The sequence below is a fragment of the Schistocerca americana genome, chromosome 2, assembly GCF_021461395.2.
Source record: "Schistocerca americana isolate TAMUIC-IGC-003095 chromosome 2, iqSchAmer2.1, whole genome shotgun sequence".
Taxonomy (NCBI): domain Eukaryota; kingdom Metazoa; phylum Arthropoda; class Insecta; order Orthoptera; family Acrididae; genus Schistocerca; species Schistocerca americana.
This window is the reverse complement of record NC_060120.1, coordinates 198,055,638-198,061,659: the sequence shown is the minus strand read 5'-3', so window position 1 is coordinate 198,061,659 and position 6,022 is coordinate 198,055,638.

Genomic DNA, 6,022 nt, shown 5'->3' with positions numbered 1-6,022 from the left:
GTGCATGGGTTATCCAATGAAGTATTTTGCACCTTGTTTTTGAATATATGGGTATTTCTAATTTTGTTTCTGATGTGTGCTGGTAACCTGTGTAGAATTTCGAACTACACTGAAAATCTCGTTTCGTGACCCTACGTAGCCGTGCATAGTGCATAACGAAAATTTTTTTTAGTGTATCTTGATTGTTAATTGCACTTTATAGTCAATTCACTCTTCATTTAACCACAGTAATCATCAGAGAGTACATTCGCACAGAAGTCCAGTAATCCCTACGTCTCTGAAGATACTTCTGCAAGATGTTCTGACCGAGCGAGGTGGCGCAGTGGTTAGCACACTGGACTCGCATTCGGGAGGACGACGGTTCAATCCCGTCTCCAGCCATCCTGATTTAGGTTTTCCGTGATTTCCCTAAATCGTTTCAGGCAAATGCCGGGATGGTTCCTTTGAAAGGGCACGGCCGATTTCCTTCCCAATCTTTCCCTAAGCCGAGCTTGCGCTCCGTCTCTAATGACCTCGTTGTCGACGGGACGTTAAACACTAACCACCACCACCGAGATGTTCTGTTTTCAGATTTCCGCAATAGCCTTACTTTACGTTTCTGTAGAATAAGTACAGTGTCGGGCTTAGCTTTACTGGCCCAGCAGATAGCGTCAGGGGACAGACTGTGTCACAGGGCGGAACCAGTATGCATCTGTTTCGGTATTCCGCATGGCTGTCTCCTCTTCAAGTTCTCACTCCTCATTACAAATACTGCAGCAAATTTTGAAGACAGCTTAACACCTTCATACACGAAGCAAGCAACGACAAAATACGTCCTCTTGGACTTTCCCAAGGCAAGACAAACTGCAATGTCAGTGTAGACATCTCGGCATGTTTGAACACTAAAGAAAATGCAAAGCGAATAACTCACGCCTAGCTTTGGACGTTTGAGAGACTGTTGTAAGCCAAGCGATTAGGAAAGGCGTTTGTTGAAACTTCCTGTGAACCTGAGTCGAACCTGGGACGCTTCCTGTCTTCCACGAGTGACAGACAGGTAATGTGTACAGGGCAGCGTCTGTGGGTTTCGGAAGGCAGGAGAAGAGGTACTGGCTGAAATACTGGTGTGAGGGCGAGTTGTGAGTTCTGTGTGAAGAGCTCAGCCGGTAAAAGCATAATAAAGATTCCAGGTTCGAAACCAGTCCGACACTCATTTAATCAACTCACAATTTGCAGATTAGAGTACAGTCCACTGCACAGTGAAAGGTTCATTCTAAAGGCGTGCATTCATTATATACTCATATGTGGTTTTAATATGTCATTCATTGCTGTCTGCCTGTTCCTAAAATGAATAGACATCAGGGGCATTTCAACCCTTGTAAAGAAGCCAAAGTCCACTGTTGCTGATATGACTGTGAATTAGAAACGCGAAGGAAGAACCAAAGTTATATCAAGACGATAGAGACATCATGTGCTGACAGACGGGAGGCCCAACGACATTTGTGGAGGATGGTTGTAGTAAAAAAAACCGCATTAAATAATGACTGCCGCGAGTCCCGACCTGTTCCCAGCGGTACACTCTTGGGATGAGTTAGGTCTGCTTCGCTCCAGACCCGACAGTTAAACATCATTCCATTCTATGGCGTTGATTCTTGAGGAAGAATAGGCTGAAATTCCTCCATGCACATCAAATACCTCACGAAAAGTATCCTCGTCGGAAAGGTGAAGAGTAAACGCACACAATACGAATGCCTACTAATGTATTTCCAGATCCTTTTGATCAGATAGGACGTTTACTACGTTACTGGAACAAATGTAAGTGCGTTGTCTACTTCTAACCAGGGCATTTTGCACACTTGCAGGAGATTACAGTTCTTCTTAATATTTAATTTGCAAATTATAATTCAGGTTTCAGATAATCTAAAGTATTGAATACCGATTATCATCTCATGAGTGACGCTTGAACGAGAAGCATTTAGGCTCTAATGAAAACATATAAAGTAAAGAAACTTTGAATCTTCCTGGCAGATTAAAACTGTGTGCTCGACCGAGACTCGAACTCGGGAATTTGCCTTTCGCGGGCAAGTGCTCTACCATCTGAGATACCGAAGAACGACTCACGCCCGGTACTCACAGCTTTACTTCTGCCAGTACCTCGTCTCCTACCTTCCAAACTTTACAGAAGCTCTCCTGCGAACCTTGCAGAACTAGCACTCCTGAAAGAAAGGATAATGCGGAGACATGGCTTAGCCACAGCCTGGGGGATGTTTCCAGAATGAGATTTTCACTCTGCAGCGGAGTGTGCGCTGATACGAAACTTCCTGGCAGATTGAAACTGTGTGCCCGACCGAGACTCGAACTCGGTCGGGCACACAGTTTTAATCTGCCAGGAAGTTTCATATCAGCGCACACTCCGCTGCAGAGTGAAAATCTCATTCTGTAAACAAATTTTGATTTCGGCAAATTTAATCAGCTTAATTGGGTTTTCAGAAGGAAATGGCAAAGTCTCTTACAACGGATGTAACTCAGCGAGGATGATAACCTTGAGGGAGACAATCATAATTAAACTTAGCTCTCCAGATTTCTTGCTCAGTCATCTTAAGATAACGGAATCCTACTGAAAGAATCATCTGCAGACTACGATTTTATTAAGATTTAATCTCCTTGTCGTATTCGTGACGCGAGTTGATATCAGTTTAATTTACAACACCGATATCAGTAACGTTTCCAAGGGTATTCGGCAGTGCTTGCAGGCTTCGGTGCAAATAAAAATTAATTTCATGAAAATTTTACTGTGTGTGGCAAAGGATCATACATCTTAATAGCATGGTGTTTCATCTCTCCACACTGATAATTTCAGCTCGTCCTTTGTTATTTCATCCACAATTCACAGTCCAGGACGAGTTTTACTTAGCGTGTTTTACATTAGCTATATGTTCGTATGTTTCGCTAACCCAAGACACTAACTCAAGTCCTGCATGTTTAACTCTTGCTCCTCAGAATGGTTTCTGCTGCTGTGAATGGTCTGTCAAGCGTAAAGTAAAAGAGATGTTGTCACTTTCAACATTTGAGTTTCAGAGTCACCACACATCAGTTCAAACCACGAAACTGTTTAGCATTTGTTTAACTTCAACAAGAGTCGGGGTGTAAATAAAGATATTGATAAACAATTTTTAAAATACTTCCGATTATATGTTCACAAAATTTTAATTTATTCGCCGTTTACTTTTATAAATGTTCCAACGGTGGCGAAAATAAAGCTTGCTTGGCTAAATAAAATCGTCTTCAGCTAAATAAAACAAACTAGCAACACACAAAATAATATTCCTCAGAAGTTTAGTACGATCAAACAGCTCATTTCTGTGGTTGTATAAAGTTAATAATTTGAAACTTCTGAAGTTAGTCCCAACTTAGACCGTGCTAATGCTATTTAATTCTTTCATAAGCACTGTAAGAATCATGCTTCGTGTCTCAGTAATTTACTAAGTATTCAGAACACGAATTCCAAAAATATTCAAAATGTCTCTCGTGAGCAGAAAACGATTGTCCACAAACAAATATTACTGAAATCACTGTCCAGCCTAACAGACAGCCCGCCGTGAAATTACTTAGAAAACTACTATCGTCAAATATGAGTTACTAATTAAATTTGTAACACATAACTTAAACTTCAACCGTCTGACGATTCATTGTGGCTTATGGCTGCAGCGGATAGAAGTCCAAAAAGTAGGATAGGGCCGTGTAGGGAAAGTGCCATCTGAACGACTGGTAGCTTATGGTTAATGTCCGTTGCAGGCACCGGTTGTAAAGCGGGCCCTGCCAGCAGTGGTTAACTGGAGCGAACCATTTGTACCCTGGATCACAGGCTAGGTCTGGCACGTAAACCATAGGAACAGTACCATGAACGGGTGATAGTTCTGAACGTGAAAGATAAATAATTTCCAATAAATCAATACTAAAGCACTCTCTGTAACTTCCCCCCAGTGGGCGGCGGCCTGTGTTACTGTGCTATTCCATGATGCCACGGGATGTGTACTGTCGAACAATCCCTCCTGTTAGTCTATTTGTGAAACACATTTGGCTTTTCTTCAGCTTCGCTCAGCCCGTGCTCACTAGTTGTTAGACCATCCCATCTAATCCTCAGCATTCTTGTGTAACAGCACCTTTCGAAAACTTCTGTCCCCTTATTGTCTCAACTACTTATCGTCCAGATTTCTCGTCTGTACGGGGATATCATCAGAAAAGATTTCCTAATGTTTAAACACATACTCGATGTTAACATATTCCTCTTTTTCAGGAATACTTTTCTTGGCATTGCCAGTCTGCATTTTACATCCTCTCTGATTTTACCACCATGAAATATTTTGCTGCCCAACTAGAAAAACGCATCTGTTCACTTCGGATTATCATTTGCCAACGTAATTTACTCAGTATCACCTGATTTAATCCGAGAACTTTCTATTACCCTTCTCTTTTCAAGACATTGTCATTCTGCGTAACTGTGTTTCTACTTGTAGCTCCTTCAACAATTCTGACAGAAGTACAATGTCGTTGGCAAACTCCAAAGTCTTTATTTCCTGTCCGTAAATTCAATACCGTTTCCGTATTTCGCCTTGGTTTCTTTTACTACTTGTTCAATGTACAGCTCGAAGATAAATTCCCCCTTCCTGTATTTTACACCTACTACCTTTAGAATTTCAGAGCAAAAAATGGCTCTGAGCACCATGGGACTTAACTTCTGAGGTCATCAGTCCCCTAGAACTTAGAACTACTTAAACCTAACTAACCTAAGGACATCACACACATCAATGCCCGAGGCAGGATTAGAACCTGCGACCGTAGCAGCAGTGCAGTTCCAGAATGAAGCCCCTAGAATCGCTCGGCCACAGCGGCCGGCTTCGTATGCTCAGTATGGCATAAAGTGTTCGTACACTTCTCGAGAGCCGAAACTGAACTACCCGTATGACTGCTTCCACCAGTTTCTCCACTCTTCTGTAAATAGTTGCTGTCAGTTTTTTGTGACCATGAATTATGAAACCGATAGTCTGGTAATATTCAGCACCTCCCTCTTTCGGATATATGTATGTAATATGGTTGTTATCACGTTAATTTTCTGCTCCCTTTTCTCAAGCTGTCTTTTTGTACAGAACTTCAAGGGAGCGCTGAAAATGTTTCTCAACAAGACGCTCAGAACTATTGCGTCAAATTTGATGGTAACCGTAATTACCACGAAAGATAACGCATCATTTAAGCCGGTGTAAAAACTAGGATGTAAATCGTATGCTCCATCTGAGGTTAACACACGGAAGACAATATATGGGCAGAGTAATCTAACAAAAAATGTGTACCTGAGCTAGCTTTCTTCCCAGCCACAATGTGATTACTGAAACCGCGGCAGTGTCTAACATGGGCAAAAATCGTCAGCTTCATTGTTTAAAACCAATGAGCAAATCATTCTTAACATGTCAAGTATGGAGTGAATGAAATATGCATTAAAGTGATAGGCATTTAATCTCAGGGCCGCTGAAATACTATACTAATGTCTGAACGCTTTGCGCATTCAGAGATTACTTCTCTACTCAACGATCTGCTGACTCCGCTGACTGTAGTCTGAAAAATATTTCAGAGTATCAAAAATCACCTAATTATCCGCATCAATAGTAGGTAATTTTAAAATTATTACAATAGTTCTAAATAGATTTCACTTTTAATTACTCTAAGCCAGCAAATACACTCCTGGAAATGGAAAAAAGAACACATTGACACCGGTGTGTCAGACCCACCATACTTGCTCCGGACACTGCGAGAGGGCTGAACAAGCAATGATCACACGCACGGCACAGCGGACACACCAGGAACCGCGGTGTTGGCCGTCGAATGGCGCTAGTTGCGCAGCATTTGTGCACCGCCGCCGTCAGTGTCAGCCAGTTTGCCGTGGCATACGGAGCTCCATCGCAGTCTTTAACACTGGTATCATGCCGCGACAGCGTGGACGTGAACCGTATGTGCAGTTGACGGACTTTGAGCGAGGGCGTATAGTGGGCAT